The sequence below is a fragment of the Chiloscyllium punctatum genome, chromosome 13 (assembly GCF_047496795.1).
Source record: "Chiloscyllium punctatum isolate Juve2018m chromosome 13, sChiPun1.3, whole genome shotgun sequence".
Taxonomy (NCBI): domain Eukaryota; kingdom Metazoa; phylum Chordata; class Chondrichthyes; order Orectolobiformes; family Hemiscylliidae; genus Chiloscyllium; species Chiloscyllium punctatum.
The window spans coordinates 36,445,522-36,469,618 of NC_092751.1; the positions used below are offsets into that span (position 1 = coordinate 36,445,522).

Here is a 24,097-nt window from a genome sequence, read left to right on the forward strand (position 1 = left end):
AAAGTACAGTGCAATAAAATCAGGTGAAGCCCTTCACAAGTATACAGAGTGCAAGGGGATTGTAGAAAATCAGAGAAAAACAATGGTCATGAAATATATTTGGCAGATACGATTGTGGAAAAGCTACAGGTACTTTATCAGCATCGTGAGAGTAAGAGGATTCCCAGCAAAAGAGGGAGGCCTGTGAGAAACCAAAGGGACAATCTGTGCATGGAGCCAGAGGAAGTAGGCGAGGTCTTCAATGAATACTTCTCATCTGTATTCACACGGGTGAAAGATATTGAAGCCGGGGATTTCAGTTGGGATATTGAGGTTCGAGAATATGTTAAGATCAATAAGGATAACGTATTAAATAGTGTCACAGGCATAAAGTTTGTGAAATCCCCAGTACTCAATGAAATGTATCCCAGGATGCTAAGGTAAGGGAGGAGATTTCTGGGGCCCGGTCAATATATTTAATACTTTGCTGGCCACAGTTGAAGTGCCGAATGACTGGAGGATAGCTAATGTGGTTCCTTTATTCAAGAAGGGTAGCAGGGATAGGCCAGGTAATTACAGAGCAGATAGTCTGACACCAGTGGGAAAGAAATTGGGAACAATCCTGAGGGACAGGTTGAATCAATAACTGGAAAGGCAGGGACCGATTAGTAATAATCAGCATGGATTTGGAAGATTAAGATAATGTCTGATGAAATCAGCTGAAATTTCTTTGAAATTACAATTGAAGATATTGATGAGGGCAGTACAGATGTTGTGGTTTACATGGAATTCATTAAGGCCTTTGACAATGATCCACGTTGAAGGCTGGTCCAAAAGGGAAGAGCCCATGGGATCCAAGGCAAGTTGGCAATTTGGATCCAAAATTGTTGGAGGGTTGGTTTTCTGATTGAAAGCCTTTGCCCAACGGGTGTACCACAGGGATCTGTGCAGGAACCATTGCTGTTCCTTAGGACATTAATCACTCGGATGTGAAAGCAGAAGGTATCATTAGTAGGGTTGCAGATGACATGAAAGGTGAGGGTGCTGTCCACAGTGCGAGGGCTGGTCTCAGGCTGCAGTCCGAAGGTTGAGGCTGGGACAGAAGTTCAAGAGAGTCAATTCAATCGACAAGCCAGGCACGAGCACAGCAGGCAATGAGGGAAAACGCATCAATTAATCTGCGTTTACTTTAATGTAAAAGGCCTGACAGTTTATACAGATGAACGCATGGCATGGATGGGAGCATGGGACAGGGATATCACTGGAATGACAGAAACAAAGCTGAGGGAGGGACAGGACAGGACGCTCGATGTTCCCGGGACAGATGCTACAGGAAGGACAGAAGCGGAGGCAAGGGAATAGGGGGATTGGCGTTTTAGGTCAATGAAAACATCACTGCAGAACTTAGAGAAGATATTCCCGGTGATCGCCCAGTGAAGCTGTATTCGTGGAACTGAGAAGTACGGCTGGATGATCAGAAGCCAGAGACATAAACACCAATCAGCTTGATGTCAGTGGTGTGAATGTTGTTGGAAGCGATTCCGTGGGATAGGAGTTGCATGCATTTGGAAAGGCAATGATTGATTAGAGATAGTCAGTCAGCATAGCTTTGTGCTTACAAAAGGGTGTCTCTCAAACTTGATAGAGTTTGCTGAAGAGGTGACCAAGGAGATGGATGAAGACAGAGCAGTTCATGTCGTCTATCCTGACTTCAGCAAGGCCTTAGACAGGATTTAGTGTGGTGCACTGGTTAGTAAGGTTAGATCACATGGGATCAGTGAGAGCAAGCCAAACAAACACAAAATGGGCTTGACAGTAGGTGACAGAGGGTAGTGGGAGAGGGTTGTTTTGCAGACTGGGGGCGTACGACCAGCGGAGTGCTATAAGGATCAGTGCAGGGTTCACACATGTGCATTCTTGACATAAACGAGAATATATGAATTTGTGTTAGTAAGTTTGTGGATAGTAAAATACGTGTTATAGTGAGCAATGAATATCGTTATCAAAGGTGATCTTAACCAACTGAGCCAGTGGGTCAAGAAATGAAAGATGGGAGTTGAATTCAGGTGTTGGATTTTGTTAAGATAAACTAGGGAGGACTAATACAATTAATGGCAGAGCTCTGGACAGTGTTGTCTAACAGAGAGACCAAGGGGTGCAATTACACTGTTCCTTGGAAGTGACATCGCAGGTGGATAGGGCGGGGAAAGTGGATTAGGCAGACTAGCGCTCATGGGTCAGAGCATTGAGGACCTGAGTTGGTACATCATGATATGCCTGCACAAGACATTGCTGGGTCTCCAGATGGAGTACTGTGTAGAATTCTGATCCTCCTGCTTCAGGAAGCATTTTCCGAAACTGCAAATGGAGCAAAGATTGACAAAAATGTTACTGATACTGGAGGATTTGACAGAAACAGAGAGGCTGAAGAAGTGAAAAGCAAAACAGGGCGATGAGATAACTTTGGCAGACAAGATTCTACAGCATACAAGTACAGAAATGCAACTAGAGAGACAATAGGGCCCCTCAATGATCAAGTAGGCCATCCATGCTTGGAACCACAGGAGATGGGCGCGACCGGAAATGAATATTTCATGTCAGAATGTACTGTGGACAGAGACTAGGAAACAAAGTGAGCGAAACAATGATGTCTTGAAAAGAGTCCCCATTATAGAAGAGGTGGTTCTGGAGGTCTTAGAACACAAAGGTTGAGAAAGCCCGAGGTCCTGAACAACTGTATCCCACAACATTGTGGCAAGGTCGCAGCGGGGACCGTGGCCGAGATATTTGTATCATTATCCTTCGTATTTCCCTTGTGTGGACATGGCTGAGGGGTGACGTTATAAAGGTTTATAAAACCATGAGGGGTATACGTAATGTGAATAGTCAAGGTTTCCACTTCAGGGTAGGGGAATCCATAACTAGAGGGCAGAAGTATGAGATGAGAGAGGAAATACTTAAAAGCGACCAGAGGAGAACATTTCCACACAGAGAATGGTCCATGTATGGAATGAGAGTCTGGGGAAGGGGTAGAGAAAAGTAAAATTACAACATGGAAAAGACATTTGGGCAGATACATGGAGAAGTGAAAGTTTGAAGGGATATGGACCAAACACATGCAAATGCGACTTGTTCATGAACAGTGATCAGCATGGACTAGTTGGATGGAAGGAACCATTTCCATGCTGCATGCCTCTGTCTCTAGTTATTGGAGGAGGAGACTATGGAGATAAGGCATGGTGTAAACACTGAAGAAAGTTCCAGAGATAGGGATAATAGTTTGGAATGCATTACATTTCAAATATGGGGAGGAACTATAGGGAAGGGAGGAGGTTACAGGGGCAGAAACTGTTATAGGAGTTACAAATTATTGAAGACACTGGTCCATGAGAATTGATATACGTACAATGTTGGAGGGGGAACAACGAACAGGCAGCATTCCCACCGACTCATGAGAAGCCTTGCTTTCCCCTCTGTTGTCCTGGTGCTCTCTAAGACATCACAGGCCTGGATTGATAACTGTGACCTCCCGATACTGTCAGAGAACAACAAATTTACAGTAGACGTGATGATTGAGCCTGGGGTCTGTCTGTACACTGCTCCCCCTCCAGCAATGTTAGCCGATGTTTGGAGGTCGCTGCTCTCTGCTCTCTGCTCTCTGCTTTGTGCACGGTGAGTGATCTTACCACAGGGCAGGATTTATTGAAGGCTCCAGATCTCCCTGCCCTTTCTCTCTCTGGCTGACCAACTATCTTCAATGTGGTGGTGGATAGGACACCCAGCAGCTGGGATATCTATTGAGTCAGGAGCTTCCTGAGGACCTACAGGAGACAGAGAAATAGACAAAATGGGAAATTAGACTGATGCAGTGAGGGTTACACATGGAGAATTTTACTGTGTCCCATGGACATCTGGAAAATCCCAATCTCCATCCCTGGCCTGTGCTACTGCGTCTCTCTGGAGTGCAGAATTCTGCTGGCTCAGGATCTGGAGTAGCTACAAGAGCGAGAGACGCTGGCAGAGACTGTAATTAGACCCATACAGTGAGGGGTACCACATGGAGAGAGACTGAGTAATATCACCAGTGTGGAGGCAGGTATCAGGATCAACCAATCATGAAGGAAAAACTGGTTTAGCTTCATGACACACTGGTATCAGTATTTAAGGATAAATAGCCAGTGAGCAGACAAATTAATGGTCTAGTGATATTATTGCTAGAGCATGTATCGCAAATCTCAGCTAATGTGCAGGAGAGGCAGATTTGAACCACATCATCTGAAATGGTGGAATTTGAAATAAATTATTTTTAAAATAGTAATTATCAATCTATAAATACCATTACTGATGTACAATAAATTCAAACACTTGTCGTTCAGATAAGGACATCTGCCCATCCTCACGTGGTCTGCACGACATACCCACAGCAAAGGGTTTGCCTCTCAATGACGCTCTGAAATGGCTGAGCAAGTTACTCAGCTCGAGGGCAGGTAGGGCTGGGTAAGAAAGAATGGTCAGCCAGAGACACCCACATCCCATACCTGATTTAATAAATAATCCATTAGGATGGTCCCACTGGAACCGTGCTGGGAGCAGTGTCCTGGCCAATCATGTCAGTAGGTTTACGGACAGGGATTTAAACTGACAGAGAGGATGCTGGGACAGGGTTCAGGTGAAAAGAGCTTTCCAAATCCAAAGAGAAAAGGTGACGCATGTGAACACCATGGGGATGTGGCTGAAGACAAGCAGAAAGGAACAGGAGGGGACAAAGTTTCACTAAAACTGTGCATCAGAGAATCGATTTGTGACAGGAAATTGTGGGAAAGTGCAATTTTTTTTGGAATGGACAAAGTCTCAGCAACAAGGTCGACTGATTTGTGACACAGAGACAAAAGAGATTTAGACACCAGAGAGATGTGGTTACAGGGCGAACAAAAGGTGGGCATAAATGTTCAATGGTTCACAACCATACGGAAACTCAGGCAAAATGTGTAACACTAACAATAATGGATACCAAAGGCATTACAGAAGAAAGCATTTGACCTCAGATCATGAAGTAGAGTCAGTCTGAATGTAAATTCTGGCTACTACTTGCCAAGCACACAAGCAGCAAAACAGTTTTAGGCCACAGAACAGCATTTCCTTGCTCATCACTGCATTAGAGAGGAACTCATTGGAATTTTTAATAAAGGCACTGTGATAATTTAGTGAAACTTCAATATTCATATAATCTTGACAATCATACTGACAAGAGTGATATTCGAAGAAGAGATTGTGGAACTTTTTTCCAGTGTCTCTTTGAATAACACATTGTGCAACTGGCTAGGGACATAACTATCTCAGAGCGACCGTTGTGTGATGAAACTTAATGAGTAATTCACCTGGGGAGATCCTCTGGGAAATTGTGTAAAGTGCAGTTTAAAGAAATATGGAGTTTTAAAATGAATCACAGAAAGGACAAGCTACATCTGGAAAAAAACCAGCCAATGATATGAGTTTGAGAGGCGAACTGAACAAGGTAAACTGGCTTACCAGACTGAAATATGTGTCTGTAAATGAACAGTGGAAAACATTTGAAGAAACAGTGTAAATCAATCAACAAAATGACATTCCACTGAAATAGAAAATCCTCAGCAAGAAATTCCCACCCATCCTCATTCAGGACAAAATGGATCATATCAGATTACGAGGCTTAGACGATTACCACAAAGTACTCAAAATCCTAAAATGAGAAAGAGTTTAAGCAGTAAGTGTTATAAGGATTGCAAAGGGTCTGCTACCGGGGGAGGGCAATGTGAAGAGGAATCATTTACAGGGTTTAATGACACGAGAAGAAAGGGGAGAGGTGAAGGTGCTGGAGGTGGTGAGAGTGTTACAGAGTGTGGCCAGGGCCTGAACGGTGTTACAAAGCCAGTACGGATTGCTGCAGCTGGAGGGTTTTGCAGAGGTAGGGAGGGACATATCTATTTTTATTTATTCATTCATGGGATGTGGGTGATTGGACCAGCATTCTTTGCTCCATTGCTAATTACCCAGAGGGTAGCTCAGAGTCAGCCATATTGCTGTGGGTCTGGAGTCACATGTAGGCCAGACCAGCTTAGAATGTCAGATGCCCTTCCCTAAAGGAACTAAGTGAACCTGAGGAGATGTTGCCAAGTTGGAGGATTTGAGCTATAGGGAGAGACTGAAAAGACAGGGGCTGGTTTCCCTGGAGTGTCGGAGGCTGAGCGGTGACCTTATAGAGTTTTACAAAATTATGAGGGGCAAAGACTTTTCCCTATGATCGGGGAGTCTAGAACTAGAGGGTATGGGTTTAGGGTGAGAGGGGAAAGATATAAAAGAGACCGAAGGGGCAACCTTTTCACACAGAGGGTGGAACGTGTATGGAATGAAGTGCCAGAGGAAGTGGTGGAGGCTGGTACAATTGCAACATTTAAGAGGCATTTGGATGGGTATATGAATAGGAAGGGCTTGGATGGATATGGGTTGGGTGCTGGCAGGTGGGATTACATTGGGTTGGGATATCTAGTCGGCATATTGGGTTGGACAGAATGGTATTTTTGCATGCTGTACATCTCTATGATTCCATGACCTGATAAGGTCCTGGGGATTTATCCACCTTGATGCATTTTAAGACATCCAGCACCACCTCCTCTGTAATATGGACATTTTTCAAGTTGACACCATCTATTTCCCGATATTCTATATCTTCCATGTGCGCCCCACAGTAAACACTGATGTAAAATACTTGTTTAGTATTTCCCCATCGTCTGCAGCTCCACGTGCAGGCTGCCTTGCTGATCTTCAAGGGGCCCTATTCACTCCCTAGTTACCATTTGTCCTTTATGTTTTTATAAAAACCCTTTGGAATCTCCTTAAAAATATTTGTCCAAGCTATCTCGTGCCCCCTTTTCGCCCTGCTGAATTCCCGCTTTAGTACACTCATATTGCCTTTATACTCTTCTCAGGATTCACACTCTCTCCAGAGATATGTTTACTCCTTTTTCTTCACTGAAACCTCAATTTCTCTCCTCATCCAAAATTTCGTACACCTATCAGCTTTTCCTTTCACCCTAACAGGAATATTTTACACTGTCTCTGGACTGCTGTTTTAATTTTTAAAGGTTTCCCAATTTCCAGTGATGAACGTTTCATTCTCTCAAAATGTAAACTCCCCAATTCCTGCATCTCATGAAACCGCCGATTAAAAATAATGAGAAAATAAAGAACTTTCTAAAGGAAGGCTTTGATGGGGCGAGCTCTGCTCAGTCACGTAGATCTTGAGGTTACCACATGCACGGAGAGTGCTTTCTACCAGAGCAGCATCAGGTCAGTGTCAGGCACAAAGACAGAATGGGCAAATAGATTCACATCTGAACTCACATCTCCCAGCCTGGGAACCTGAATCTGTGTTCAGCCATTCTGGAGAGTTTTGCAGATATCAGAAGTATTGCTGTAGCAAATAGAGGTTTCAGTAATTTTGAGATAAGATACTAATAAAGGAGGTTACAGAGGTAAGGAGAATTGTCTGGACTTGAAGAGGTTTCCCAGTTTACGATTGTTGGAGGGATTGGAACAAGTTATCAAGATAGGGAGGGTTTAAGATTGAAGGATTCCGCCGAAAACATTTACAGGGAGAAAAGCAGGAATCTTGACAGTGTTGAGGAACAGAAGAATCTTGGGGTCCACGTCCATTGATCCCTCAATGATGGTACTCAAGCTGATAGCCTTGCTCAGAAGGCATGTGGTGTGTTGCCCTTTATTAGCAGGGGGATTGAATTCACGAGCGACGAGGTTATGCTGCAGATTTATCGATCCCTGGTGAGACAACACTTAGTATATTGAATTCAATTCTGGTTGCCTCATTATCAGAAAGATGTGGAAGCTTTAGAGAGGGTGCAGAGGAGATTTATCAGGATACTGCTTGGACTGGAGGGGAGATCTTATGAAGAAAGTCTGAGGGAGTTATGGCTTTTCTCATTGGAATGAAAAAGGATGAGTGGTAACTTGATAGAGGTAAACGAGATTATGAGAGGCTTAGATAAAGAGGATAACCACATACTTTTCCCATTGCAAAATTGGAAATGATGAGGTGGCATAACTTGAAGGTGATTGGGGGAAGATTTACAGGAGATGTCAGAGGTGGGTTCTTTACACATCGTGTAGCAGGTGCGTGGAATGCACTGCCAACAGTAGTAGCAGAGTCCAATACATTAGGGACATTTAAGCAATTCTTAGATAGGCAAACGGATGATAGTAAAATGTAGGGTCTGTAGGATAAAAGTTCAGAACAACATTAAGGCCGAAGGGCAGGTGCTGTGCTGCACTGTTCTCTGTTCTAAATAGGGAGGGTTACAATGGCACAAAGAGGTTTCAGAAAGCTGGAGAGATGGGATCTGAATGAAGAGACTCAAACAGGAAGGGTTGCTCGGGTTCTCGAGGGTAACAGAGACAGCAAAGGTTTGATCTGGAGCAGACGACCTAAACTGGGAAGGCTGTGGGGACCGGAGTTAGTTTCACAGGGATGGAGGACCACAGAGCCACAGGAGGTTAGAGCGCTATCAGGCCTGCAGGAATTCATGGAGATGGGGAGTTTGGGAGGGTGAAGCAGTTTACAGGCACAGGATGTTGGTAGAATGGGTTGTTTTACACAGACAGGAGTGTTTTAGGTGAATGGAGCAGATTGTGGGAATCAAGACGGTTTTATAGCTTAGAAGAACACTCAGAAATATGGAGGTCAGTCGTGACTGAGGATGTTTATAGTTATAGAAAGTCTTAGGTTCTGCAGGTTATTTAGATATGGAAGGTGTGGACATTTTTACAAGGAGATAAGGACAGCCAGTTTGGTTGGAGACAGTTTCACAGATAGGGAAGCATTAGTAACCTCCTGCAGGTTAGTCAAAGTGAGAACGTTTGTAGGGGAGGGTGGCATTTACATAGTTTGAGGTGTAAAAGCTGGAGAAGATTATGGAGGTGAGTAGATGGATGGAGAGACTGGGGGAGCTGGCATTGACAGGGTGGGAGATAGCCACGGGAGGATGTTACACAGATAGTGAGTCTTATCGAAACTGGATCAGGAGAGTAACAGCCATTGGAGTGAGTTCTACAGATCCTGACTGCAGCAAGGATTTCAGAGGATTGCAGGGTCCCCACAGATTGATCGTGTCTTTCGGGATGGAAGAAGATATGGATAGATTAAACCAAATGTATTTTGTTTTCTTTTTCCTGAACAGAGCCTCAATAACCCTCAGCAGACAGGAATCCCTAAACCTGCCAGTTTGTCCCTTCACCCTAACAGGGATATATTGGCCCTGGATTCTTACGATCACACTTTTAAAACCCTCCCGTTGGCCAGTCATTCCTTTTCCTTCAAACAGACTCACCCAATCTATGGTAATCATAATGTGGAGGAGCCGGTGTTGGACTGGGGTGGACAATGTTAAAAATCACACAACACCAGCTTACAGTCCAACAGGTTTAATCGGAGGCACTAGTTTTCAGAGCACTGCTTCATCAGGTGGTTGTGGAGCACAGTCATAAGGCACGAATTTATACCAACAGGATAGCACTGTCATGGAATGTAATATCAAACACATTTAGTTTCAGCCTTTAACCTTTTAGGATGATCAACTACACCTGGTGCTTTGAACTAAAACTGTTGGACTTTAACCTGGTGTTCGCTGATTTTTAATTCACAAGATCCTGCTAATGGCCCCAAACCTGGCCCTGCTTCACTTTAAGGCCTTAATCTGTGGACTTGTCTGATCTTTTTCCAAAGCTATGTTAAAATGAAGACAGTTGCGGTCACTGGACCCAAAGTGCTCTCCGACTGACTATTCAGTCACTTGCCTGATCTTGGTTTCTGAGAGAGGTCCAGTGTTGCACCCGCCTGAGGAGAGTTAGGCCTTGTTAGAGGTACATCTTGATTTATGAAACTTTCTTAGACACGTTTGACAAATTGAACTCCGTATGGGCATTTTACTCTGTGAGTGGCCCAGTCCATCCAGGGGAAGTTAAACTCGCCAACCTATACTACATAATTATTTCTATCGGTATCTGCAATCTCTCTACACCTCTGCTCCTCTAGTATTGTCTGTAAGCACTGTTGTCATCCCCTCCCTTATCAAAAGGCCAATCCCCCTCCTCACTCACTTGTCCTTCTATCAATCCTGTAGCTTCTGTATCCTGGAACACTGAGCTGCCAGTCCTGCCCTTCTCTCAGCCATGTTTCTGTTATGACTATAATATCCCAGTCCCCAGAGCTAATCCATGCTCTGAGCTCGTCTGCCTTACCAGTCAGGCCTCGTGCATTGAAATAAATGCATGTTAAATCAGAAGACTTTTCCTTCCCTTGGCTGTGCGCCAGGATATCCAGAATAAGAAACTTGTTCGCGGTGGTTGATGCATTTTCCCCCGACTGGCCAATGGTACCTCTCTTACTCAGAGTCCCTGCCTATCTAGTTTAAACCCTCCCCGAGTAACAGTAACAAATCTCCCTCGCAGTGACCCTGGTGTCCCTCTGCATTAAGTAAAACCTCTTCCCACCTTGTACAGGTCACCTCTACCGCAGAAGAGATCACAATGATCCAAATATTACCACTCCACCAGCTCCTCACCCACACATCTATCTAGCCTATCTTTCTATTTCAATCCTAATCGGGGCATGTGGCACTGGGAATAATCTGGAGATCACTTCCCATGAGGTCCTACTTTTTAACGTCTTACCAAACTCCTGCTACTCATTTCACAGGACCCCATCCCATTGCCTAAGTCTGTCATGTGGACTAATGAGCACAATATCCTCTGGCTATTCACCCTCCCCTTCAGAATATTCAGTAACCGTACAGGGACATCATTGACTCTCGCACCCTGGAGGTAGCACACCATCCTGGGGTCACTTCTGCAGCCACACAGTCTCCTGTCTGTCCCTCTCACAACTGAGTGTCCTATCAGTATCACTACCAATAGAGAGGATCTGGCAAACATATACTGGGAGGACTACCTGCAATTGGGTCTAAATTTGGAAAGTGGGAGTATGTTAAAGTGATGCAGTGAGAATTCAGGCCCAGTGTGTTCATGATGAGGGAATAGTAAAGGCAGAAAGCCCACCGATTACTGATCAAGCGATATCATGAGATTGATAAAGAAAATACAGTGCAAGAAAACCAGGTGAAGCCATCCAAAAGTATAGGGACTGGAAGGGGGTCCTTAGAACTGAGGGGAAAATAATGACCATAAAATCTCCTTGTCAGATACGATTCAAGAAAAGTCACAAGGTATTTTATCAGTATAGTTAGAATAAGAGAATAAGGGGAAAGAGTGAGGCCTACGAGAAATCAAAGGGACGATCCGTGCATGGAGCCAGAGGAAGTAGGTGAGGTCTTCAATGAATACTTCCCATCTGTATTCACACAGGAGAAAGACTTCGTAGCCGGGGATTTCAGTTGGGATGGTAAGGCGCTAGAACATATTAAGATCGATAAAGGGGAGGTATTAAATGTTTTCACTGGCATAAAGGTGGAGAAATCCCCAGTGCCCAATAAAATGTATCCTAGACTGCCATGGGAGGTAAGGGAGGAGATTGCGGGGGCCCTGGTGGATATATTTAATACTTTGCTGGCCACAGGTGAAGTGTCAAATGACTGAAGGATATCTAATATGGGTCCTTTGTTCAAGAATGGCAGCAGGGGTGGGGAGAGAGGAAGGACGCGTGGTGGTGGGTTTTGATTGCATGAAACATCACAGCAATACTTAGAGAGGACATTCCTGTGGGATCACCCACTGTGTTGGAGGAACTGTGAAATAAGAATGGGTCATCACTTTGATACGAGTGTACTGACCCTGAAAAATCCATGGCAGACTGAGGAACAAATATGTCGGGAGATCTCAAATATCAATCATAATAATAAGAATGTTATGGTCGGGGTTTTTAAACTTTCCAAATCTAGATTGGCATTGCCACTATTCAACGTTAGGAACGGAGAAAGTTCGCAATTGCATTCCAGAAAACTCCAAAACAGTATGTAAATGGCCCAACTGGAGAAAGATGCAAAACCTGACCTCCCCTTGGGAAACAAGGTAGGGAAAGGGACTGAGGTATTAGTGGGGGAGCATTTAGCCAAAGTGAATCCAATCTATTAGTTTGAAAACAGCGATGGCAAAGGACAGGCCTGGTCAACAAGTTCAAGTTATGAAATGGGGTGAACCCAATCTTTATCGTATCAGCCAGTAACTTTCAAAAAGGGAAAGGGAAGTCTGGCAAGTGAGAGTATTTTTAAAGTGAGATAAATTGAGCGATCAGCGCCAGCATGTTCCTTTTTGTGTGCTGGTCAATGCTGACAGCATTCAGAAACACTGGCTGTCTATTGAGTTCTGGTCAAGGAAAAGGGGCCACATGTCATCTATAGCCAGCTGGATCGAGGGAATCCCTGAGGAGAATAGGGGCTACAGGAATATACTTTGGGTGGAAATCAGGAATGGAGTAAGTGTGAGGGGGTCGGAATGGTGGTGATGGAATTAGTGTCAGGGAGTCAAGGTGACAGCGATGGAACGAGTGACGGGTCTAAGGATGACGGAGATGGAGTGAGTGTGACGGTGTCATGTTGATATTGATAGAGTGAGAGTGAGTGGGTCAGGGTGACAGTGGTAGAGTAAGTGCAAGGGGTCAGTACGATGGGAATGGAGCGAGTGTGAGGGGTTCAGTGTGACAGTGATTGAGTGAGTGTGGTAGGGTCAGGGTGATGGTGATGTAGTGAGTGTGAGGTTGCCAGGGCGACGGTGATGGTGTGAGTGTGAGGGGGTCAGTGCGATGGAGATGGAGTGATTGTGAGGGGGTCAGTGTGACAGTGATGGAGTGTGCGTGAGAGGGTCCCGGTGATGGTGTTGGAGTGAGTGTGAGTTGATCAGGGAGATGGTGTTTCTGTGAGTGTGAGGCGGTCAGTGTGACCGTGATGGAGTAAGTGTGATGGATTCAGTTTGATGGTGATGGAGTTACTGTGAGGCGGTCAGGTTCAAGGATATGGAGTGATTGTGAGGGGGTCAGGGTGGCCGTGATGGAGTGAGTGTGAGGGGATCAGTGTGATGGTGATGGAGTGATTGTGAGAGGGTCAGGGTGACCATGATGGAGTGAGTGTGATGGGGTCAGGGTGATGGTGATGGAGTGATTGTGAGGGGGTCAGGGTGACGGTGATGGAGTGAGTGTGAGGGGATCAGTGTGATGGTGATGGAGTGATTGTGAGAGGGTCAGGGTGACCATGATGGAGTGAGTGTGAGGGCGTCAGGGTGATGGTGATGGATTGAGTGTGAGAGGGTCAGGGTGACCATGATGGAGTGATTGTGAGGGGATCAGTGTGATGGTGATGGAGCGAGTGTGAGGGGGTCAGGGTGACCATGATGGTGTGAGTGTGATGGGGTCAGGGTGACAGTGATGGAGTGAGTGTGAGAGGATCAGTGTGATTGTGATGAAGTGAGTGTGAGGGGGTCAGGGTGACGGTGATGGAGAGAGAGAGAGAGAAGGTGCTGCATGCAGCAGTGAGAGTGGTGGAGCATGAGCCTGGTTCGGGAGTCGGTGCTATAACAGATATACAGTGACTGTGAGGGAGCAGAGAGAATACGGTGACCCTTATCCTGACAGGGCAGGGAAGGTTATTGATGTTTGTCCTGTGTTGCTGGACATTTCTTCAGGGTGTGGAGCTCAGAATATGCTCGGTGGGTCTGGTGGTGTCGCCCCCTTTGGGAAGAGAATGGTCCCCCTCTGTACTAGCCCATCCACCAGGACCTCCGTGCCCCGATTGACAAACCGTGGTGTAATTGCCCCTTATCTGCCATGCTGAGGGTAAACTGTTCAGGGCAGCTCCAAACTGAGAAAGCTTATCTCTGTGCCCTTTGGCGTTTTAAAGATGACAACAGTGGCAGGGATCACGGAATATCCAGGGGTATCTGGACAATGGTGAGTAGCTCCAGCCATGATGGGTGGGAGGATCGGGCTGGTATTGAATGAGAGTGACACCATGGGGTGGGGGGGGGGGGGTAGTGAATGAGGTGAGTTTGTTAAGATAGCACCAGGAAATAGCTCAGCCTCGTGCAGATCCCTCTGTCACACTCAGGAAAATCAAACAAAGATAAATTATTGTTAGAATCTGTCAATTAGTCACAGATTCTGCTGAAACCAATTCCAGTTGCAACTCACACTTACTCCATCACTGTCACCCTGACCCCTCACACTCACTCCATCACCGTCACACTAACCCAATCACACTCACTCCATCACCATCACCCTGACCCCCTCACACTTACTCCATCACTGTCACCCTGACCCCTCACACTCACTCCATCACCGTCACACTGACCCAATCACACTCACTCCATCAACATCACCCTGACCCCCTCACACTTACTCCATCACTGTCACCCTGACCCCCTCACACTCCCTCCATCACCGTCACACTGATCCCCTCACACTCACTCCATCCCCGTCACCCTGACACACTCATACTCATTTCCTCACCGTCACCCTGACCCCCCCTCACTCACTCCATCACCCTCACAGTAATTCCCTCACAGTCGCTCCCTCAACATCACCCTGACCCCTCACACTCACTGCATCACCGTCACCATGATCCCTTCACACTCACTCCCTCACCATCACCCTCACAAACTCACACGCACTCGATCACCGCCACACTCAACCCCTCTCACTCGCTCCATCATTGTCAACCAGACCCCCTCACATTCACTCCATCGCCCTTACCCTGATCCCCTCACACTCACTCCATCAGCGGCACCCTCACAAACTCACACTCACTCAATCACTGCCACACTCAACCCCTCACACTCACTCCATCACCATTATTCTGACCTCCTGACACTCACTCCATCACCGTAACACTGATCCCCTCACACTCACTGCAAAACCGTCACTCGGTCAACCTCACACGGACTCCATCACCGTCACACTGGCCCTCTCACACTCATTCAATCATCATCACCCTGACCCGCTAACACTCACTCCATCAGCGTCGCACTGACCCACTCACACTCACTCCATCACCGTTGCATTGACCCCCCGACACTCACCCTATCACCGTTGCACTGATTCCCTCACACTCGCACCATCACCATCAACCTGACCAACTCACACTCACTCCATCTCCGCCACACACACCCTCACACTCACTCCATCACCGTCACTCTGGGAACCTCACACTCACTCCATCTACGTCACACTGAACAGCTCACACTTGCTCCATCACCACGAGCATGACCCCCTCACACTGTCTCTATCACTGTCACCCAAGCCAGCTCACACTCACTCCATCACCGTCACACTGATTCCCTCACACCTACCACGTCACCGTCACCATGAACTCCTCACACTCACTCCATCACTGTCACACTGATCAGCTCACACTCACTCCATCGCCATCACCATGGCCCCCTTACACTCACTGCATCACTGTCTGCCTGACCCCCTCACACTCGCTCCATCACCATCACCCTGACCCCCTCACACTCACTCCATCACCATCACCCTGACCCCCTCACACTCACTCCATCACTGTCACCCTGACCGCCTCACACTCACTCCATCACCATCACCCTGACCGCCTCACACTCACTCCATCACCATCACCCTGACCCCCTCACACTCACTCCATCACCGTCACCCTGACCCTCTCACACTCACTCCATCACTGTCACCCTGACCGCCTCACACTCGCTCCATCACCATCACCCTGACCGCCTCACACTCACTCCATCACCGTCACCCTGACCCCCTCACACTCACTCCATGACCATCACCCTGACCCCCTCACACTCACTCCATCACCATCACCCTGACCCCCTCACACTCGCTCCATGACCATCACCCTGACCCCCTCACACTCACTCCATCACCATCACCCTGACCGCCTCACACTCACTCCATCACCATCACCCTGACCCCCTCACACTCACTCCATCACCGTCACCCTGACCCTCTCACACTCACTCCATCACTGTCACCCTGACCGCCTCACACTCGCTCCATCACCATCACCCTGACCGCCTCACACTCACTCCATCACCATCACCCTGACCCCCTCACACTCGCTCCATGACCATCACCCTGACCCCCTCACACTCACTCCATCACTGTCACCCTGACCCCCTCACACTCACTCCATCACTGTCACCCTGACCCCCTCACACTCGCTCCATGACCATCACCCTGACCCCCTCACACTCACTCCATCACTGTCACCCTGACCCCCTCACACTCGCTCCATGACCATCACCCTGACCCCCTCACACTCGCTCCATGACCATCACCCTGACCCCCTCACACTCGCTCCATGACCATCACCCTGACCCCCTCACACTCACTCCATCACTGTCACCCTGACCGCCTCACACTCGCTCCATGACCATCACCCTGATCCCCTCACACTCGCTCCATCACCATCACCCTGACCCCCTCACACTCACTCCATCACCATCACCCTGACCCCCTCACACTCGCTCCATCACCATCACCCTGATCCCCTCACACTCGCTCCATCACCATCACCCTGACCCCCTCACACTCGCTCCATCACCATCACCCTGACCCCCTCACACTCGCTCCATCACCATCACCCTGACCCCCTCACACTCGCTCCATCACCATCACCCTGACCCCCTCACACTCGCTCCATCACTGTCACCCTGACCCCCTCACACTCACTCCATCACTGTCACCCTGACCCCCTCACACTCGCTCCATCACCGTCACCCTGACCCCCTCACACTCACTCCATCACTGTCACCCTGACCCCCTCACACTCACTCCATCACTGTCACCCTAACCCCCTCACACTCGCTCCATCACCGTCACCTCTTCTTTGAGTCCTAGTGGTCGCAGTAGTCTGGCTGTCAGTTCCAAAATGTTCTTGATGTATGGTAGTATGACTAGTCCTTTGGGTCATGGCATGTCTTCATTCCGTTGTCTTTTCCTTAGGCATCTGTGGATGAAATTGCGTGGAGTTTGACCCCACCCCGCAGCTCACCAATACGATAAACAACACACTGAGAAACCTACATAAAGAAATGGACAGATAACCAGGTTTGACTGACAGAGAATGAAACCTGAAAGCAACAACACCCTCGGATTCTATGAACTACCCAATGTGCACAAACCAGACATCCCACTCAGACCCATAGTATCACTACCAGGGACACCATCACACAAACTGGCTAAAGAACTACAGCAGAAACTGAAACACCTGATCAGCGGATCCAGACACTCTGTACAATCGACACAGGAATTCTTGGACATCATCAGAAATACACACATAGACAAGGAAGAAACTATGGTCTCATTCGATGTCACGGCACTGTTCACCTCTATTGACAAAACCCTAGCCAGAGAAACAATAACCAACCTGCTGGACATACAGAACAGACAACAGGACGTTGGACCTATCAACAAAGACGTCATTCTCACACTACTGGACCTGTGCCTCACAACACACTTCACATTCAACAACCAAATAGATGAACCCACGGGCTCACCGATCTCTGGACTCATAGCAGAAGTGGTAATGCAAAGATAAGAACAAACAGTCTTACCACAAATTCAACCCAAACTCTGGGTCAGATATGTAGATGCCACCTTTGTAATCATTAAAAACACAGAAATAGAGAACACACACCGGATTATCAACGCCACACTCACAGGAATCCGATTCACGAGAGAGGAAGAAAAGGACAACCAACTCCCATTCCTAGACGTGATGGTACAGAGAACACCTAACGGAGAATTCACCACAAAGGTTTACAGGAAATCCACGCACACAGATCAAGTCCTAAACTACGAAAGCAACCACCCGAACACACACAAAAGAAATTGCATCAGGACACTATTCAAAAGGGCCACAACACACTGCAGTACACCAGAATTGCAAAAAGAGGAAGAAGAACACCTATACAATGTATTCGCCAAAAACGGATACCCCTACAATTTCATTAGGGATTGTCTGTATGGATTTGCTAGACGACTGTCCTCTGATATTGATGAGGGCAGTGCAGATGATGTGGTTTATATGGAGTTCATGAACGTCTTTGACAAGTTCCCACACGGAAGGCTGGTCCAAAAGGGAAGATCCCATGGGATCCAAAGTAAGTTGGTGAATTGGGTCCACAATTGGTGGAGGGTTGGTTTTGTGATTGAAAGCCTTTGCCCAGCGGGTGTACCACAGGGATCTGTGCTGGAACCATTGCTGTTCATTATGGAAATTAATCACTCGGATGTGAAAGCAGAAGGTAACATTAGTAGGTTTGCAGATAACCTGAAAGGTGAGGATGTTGTCCACAGTGAGGGGGATGGTCTCAGGCTGCAGTCTGATATTGATCAGATGATAAACTGAGCAGAGTAATGGCAGACAGAGTTTACTTCTGAACACTGTGAGGTAATGCACTGTGGGAAGTCTAATAAACGAATGATATACATCATGAATGGGAGGTCCTCCTGGAGTAGTGACGAACACAGGGACATTGGTGGGCATGTCCCTGGATGTCTGAAGGTGTCAGCACAGGTAGACAGGGTGGGGAATACACCTGAACTGGGAGCTGGAGGTGGACCCACATCCTGGTGGGGAACGTTGCTGGAGCTGCTCGAGAGGATTTAAACTCGTCTGGCAGGGCTGTGTGACCCCAAAGAGTCGTAAGGCCAGAAAGAAAGTTGAGGCTGGTACAAAGGTTCAAGAGAGGAATATAAGTAGACAAGGCAGGCAAGAACATAGCAGACAATTAGGGAAAACTGGTGGATTAAACTGTAGTTATTTCAATGCAAAGGGCCAGACAGATAAGGCAGATGAACCCAGAGTCTGGATGGGAACATGGGACTGGGATCCCACAGATATTACAGAAACACAACTGAGGGAGCAACAGGACCAGCAGCTCAATGTTCCGGAGACAGATGCTACAGGAAGGATAGAACAGGAGGCAAAACAGGAGGAGAGCTGGTGGTTTTGATTGGGTGAAACATCCCAGCAGTATCTACAGGGAGTATTCACATCGGATCGCCCAGTTAAACGATATTAGTGGAACTGAGAAATAAAAATTGGTCATTAGTTTTCTACGGTCGGACTACAGCGATAGGCAATGGGAGATGAAGGAGCAAATATGTCAGGAGAGTTCAGATATCTCTTAGAATAATACGGTTGTAATGATAGGGGATCTTAACCGTTCCAAACCTGAACTGGGATTGGTACTAAGTTAAGCATTTGGATGGAAGGAATTTGTTAAGTGTGTTCCGAAAACTCCCAGTCATTATGTAAGTGGCCCAACTTGAGAATGGGGCTAAACCTGACCTCCCCTTGGGAAACATGGTCAGGAACGGGACTGAGGTGTTAATGGGGGAGAACTTTGGAAAGTTACCACAATTGTATTAGTTTGAAAATAGCGATGGAAAAGGACAGGCCTGGTCCACAAGTTAAAGTTATTCAATGGAGCAAGATAGTGTTAGACATGAATTTCTAAAGCAGATCTGGGGAGGCTATTTGCAGATAAAGGGAAGTCTGGCAAGTAGGAATATTTTAAACCCGAGATAAAAGGAGCGTTCAGCGCCAGTGTGTTCCTGTTAGTGTGCAGCTCAATGCTGACTGAAATAGGAAACACTGGCTGAGATTCGAGGCTGTGGTCAAGAAAAAAGGGGTCACATGTCAGATATAACTGGCTGACTCAAGGGAATCCCTTCAGGAGCATCGGGGCTGTAGAAATACACTTAGGATGGAAATCAGGAATGTAAAAAGGGGACACGAGATAGCTTTGACAGAGAACGTTAAGGAGAATCCAAAGAGACTCTACATGTGTATTAAGAGCAAAAGAAGAGCTCGGGACAAACCCGGTCTCCGGTTATCAATGAAGGCAACGATGTGTGAAACTACAAGATCTGAAACAAATATTTCACTTTGGAACTTACTGTGGCTAAAGACTGGGGCGCTCGGGGAACTAAACAGTGTTTGGCCTGACCACTGTTGGAATACTGTGTGTAATTCTGGTCTCAATGCCATTGGAAGGATGTCGTGGAACATGAAAGGGTTCAGAAGAAATGACCAAAGATGTTGCCAGGGTTGGAGGGTTTGTGCTTCAGGGAAAAGCCTGAATGGGCTGGGGCTGTTTTCACTTGAACATGGGAAGCTGAGGAGTTAACCGATAAAAGGTGTTTAAAATCATGATGGTCATCGATAGGGTCAATAGACAAGGTCATTTCCCCAGGCGAGGGAAACTTTTCAAAGGGGTCTAAAGGACAACTGGCTCCCGAAGAGTGGATGGAATAAGCTGCCAGAGCAAATAGTGGAGGCTGATAGAAATACATTTAAAAGGCATGTGGATGGGTGTATGAATAGCAAGGGTTCAGAGGGATATTGGCAAAATTGTGGCAAATGTGACTAGAAACGTCATGCAGGAGTTGGTCCGAAGGGCCTGTTTCTGTGCTGTACATCTCTATGACTCAATGTCTTGAAATGAGTCCACATTATAGAAAAGGAGGTGCTGGAGGTTTTAAAACACAAAGGTAGATAAATCCCCAGGACCTGATCAAATGAATCTCAGGACATTGTGGGAAGCTGGTGAAGAAATTGTAGGGCCCCTAGCAGAGATATTTGTACCATAGAGAGCTATGTGTGATAGGCAGGTAGACTGGAGGGTGGCATTGTGGAGCGTGAAGAAGGTTTTCTGAGATTACAAAGAGATCCTGATGAAATGTGTGAATGGCTGAAAAACTGTAGATGGAGTTCAATCTGAATAAATGCGAGGTAATGCATTTGGTACAACAAACACGGGCAGGACTTATACAATTAATGGCAAGACCTTTGGTAGTGTTGTAGAACAGAGGGACCTCAGGGTTCAGCTACATAATTCTTTGAAGTTTGCAACATGGAGAGACAGGATAGTTTTAAAAAAGGTGCTTGCCTCACTTGCTTTCATTGCTCAGTCCTTTGGATATCGGAGTTGGGAAGTCGCATTGAGATTATACAGGCCATTGGTGAGTCCTCTTCTGGAATACTGTGTCCAGTTCAGGTCGCCCAGTTATAGGAAGGATATTATGAAGCTGGAACGGGTTGGGAGGAGATTTACTGGGATGTGGCTGGGTACGAAAGGCTTCAGTATAAAGAAAGGCTGAATAGGTTGGTATTTTTCACTGAAACCTGAATGTTGACAGATGACCACATAGAAGTTTATAAAATCATAAGGGGGATAGATAGAGTTAATGGGAGTTGTCTTTTCCTTTGGACAGGGGAGTTTCAAGACAAGGCACTACATTTTTAAGTTTAGAGGAGAGACATTTAAAAAAAAAGACTTGAGAGGCACATTGTTACACAGAGGGTGGGTTGTGTGTGAAATGAACTTCCCAAGGAAGGGGTGAATATGGAGACAATTACAATGTTTAACAGACATTTAGATTAGTACAGGAATAGGAACGGTTTGAAGGGATATGATCCAGGAACAGGCAGGTGGGATGAGATCTGTTTTAGAGTATGGTTAGCATTAACTGAACAGTGCGGTCTGACTCTCTGACTATGATTATAATGTTGTGTCATTAATTAAGAAAGGCTGCAAGAGAAAGCCAGGGAACTACAGACTGATGAGCGAGACATCAGGGTGGGTCAGTTGTTGGAGGTCTTTCTGAGAGGTAGGCCTTACATGCATTTGGAAAGATAAGGCCTGATTACGGACAGCCAGCATGGCTTTGTGCGTGGGAAAACATGTCCCACAAACTTGACTAGAGTTTGCTCAAGATGTGACCAAAATGATAGACGAAGGGGCCAAGGAATGAAAGATGGAGTTTAATTCAGTTGTTGGATTTAGTTCAGACAAACCAAGGAGGACTAACACGGGTAATGGTTGGGTCCTGAACAGTGTTGTAGAAAAGAGAAAGACCAAGGAGTGCAGTTACACACCCTGGCATCACAGGGCGACAGGGTGTTGAAAGCGGCAATTGGCACACTTGTGAGAGCATTGGTGAGAGCATTGAGTACATGAGTTGGAGATATTGGTAACACTGTCGTCAATATTTTTCTTGGGCAGAGGAGGCCACGGGGTGACCTTATACAAGTTTATGAAACCATGTATGGTCTAAGTAAGGTGAATTGCCAAGGGTAGGTGAGTCCAAAGCTAGAGGCATAAACGTGAGGTGTGAGAGCAAGGATTTAAAGAGGGAGCTGAGGGACAATATTTTCCACAGAGGACGGTGCATAGACGGAATGGACTGCCAGAGGAATTGATAAAAACAAGTACAATTACAACATGGAAAAGACACTTCGGCAGGTACATGGAGAGGAGAAGGTTTGAAGGGAGATGAGCCAAACACAGGCAATTCCGACTCATTCCATTCAGGAAACCTCGGCCAAAGAGTCATGCCGCACAGAAACAGACCCTATGTCTCCAGTTATTGGAGGAGGAGACTATCAAGACAAGGCATGTTGTAGAGACTGAAGCAAGTTACAGCGATACGGATGGTCATCGGGACTGGAGGTTTCAAATATGTGAAATAATTGGTGAGAGTGGAGGAGATGACAGAGATAGGAACTGTTACAGGAGTTAGAATGATTGAAGACACTAGTCCTCAATACAAGCCATAGATACAGTGTTGGAGAGGGAATAGGGAACAGAAAGATCCCAGGCAGCATTACCACCCTCTCGTGGGAGGCCTGCTTTCCCCTCAGTTGTTCTGATGCTCCCTAAGAAAGCACAGGCCTGGACTGATAACTGGGAACTCCCGATGCTGTCTCATTACAACAAAACTTGCAGCAGGCATGGTGATTGAGCCTGGGTTGTGTCTGTACTGTGCTCCCCCTCCAGCACTTTCTCTATGTCATGTATTGTTAGCTGATGTTTGGATCCCCCTTATTACTTTCTGCTCTGTGCACTGGAATGATCTTACCTGGCAGCAGGATTTATTGAAGACTCCCGACCTCCCTGACTTTGTCTTTCTGGCTGACCAACCATCATCCCAACCAGCAGTTGGCAAGTCTATTGAGTCAGGAAATCCATGAGTACCTGTAGAAGACACAGAAATAGGCAGAATGGGAAATTAGACTAATGCTTTGAGGGTTACACATATAGAATGGCACTGAGCCCACAGAGTTATGGAAAATCCTGACCTGTGTTGCCTCATCTCTCTGGAGTGGAGAATTCTGTTGGCTCATGATCTGGAGTGGCTTCAAGAGTGAGAGACGCTGACAGAGGCAGCAATTAGACCCACACAGTGAGGGATACCACATGGAGAGGTACCGAGTCACATCATCAGAGTGCCGGGTCAAACAATTGTGCTGGGAGAAAGAGTTTTGAAACATGTTGCACTGGGATATACAAACTGTGAGCAGGCGGAGTGATGGCCTAGAGGTATTATTGTGTGACAATTTATCCAGAAACTCAGCAAGTGTTCTCTGGACATAGGTTCAAATCCCACCAATGCAAATGATTGAATGTGAAGTAAATGCTTCAAAAACAATGTAATTAAAACCCTGTAAATGAGTATTAAACAATTACTGATGTTAAGAAACATCCATCGGGTGCATTCAAGTCTTTAGTGAAGTAATCTAAGGTGGGACTGGGATATCACAGGTATTACAGAAACAACAGCTGAGGGAGGGACAGGACAGGCAGCTCAATGTTCCAGGGGACAGATGCTGCAGGAAGGACAGAAGGGGAGCTGAGAGAGGAGGAGAGCTGCTGGTTCTGATTGGGTGAAACATCACAGGAGGACTGAGAGAGGATATTCCTGCAGGACCGCCCAGTGACGCTGTGTTCGTGGAATTAATCAATAACAATGGGGCTTCCCTTTCCTCTGATTGTTCTACAGACCCCGAGAGCCCCGCCCTCCTGCCCCTTGACCTTCTCAAGATGGCGGCCCTCAGCTCCGCGCTCCCTCTTCCCTCAAACAAATGGCGGCTGTAACCCTGGGCCCCTTCCCTGATCAGAGACCGCCGCCTCCTTACCCGGGCCTGGTGGGTCTTTTTCGAGTTATTTTTAACCTGTATCCAGGACTTGTGAAATCTCTCCGCTCCTTTTTCCCAGCGAGGCTCCCTCACACCGGCTCTAAGCGCGACTTTCTGAAGCCGATCGCAGCCGCTGCCGGAGAAAGCAGCTCCATGTC

The 24,097-nt window shown here is 46.7% G+C and overlaps 1 long non-coding RNA gene across 1 annotated transcript; it reads right to left on the reverse strand.

Moving 5' to 3' along the window:
* Positions 1-17: 17 nt before the first annotated feature.
* Positions 18-24,065, reverse strand: LOC140484495 (uncharacterized). The gene is made up of 4 exons (XR_011962197.1): positions 23,940-24,065; positions 22,883-22,998; positions 3,386-3,800; positions 18-2,337 (listed from the first exon to the last, which is right to left on the reverse strand). It is a non-coding gene; the product is annotated as an uncharacterized lncRNA (long non-coding RNA).
* Positions 24,066-24,097: the final 32 nt, after the last annotated feature.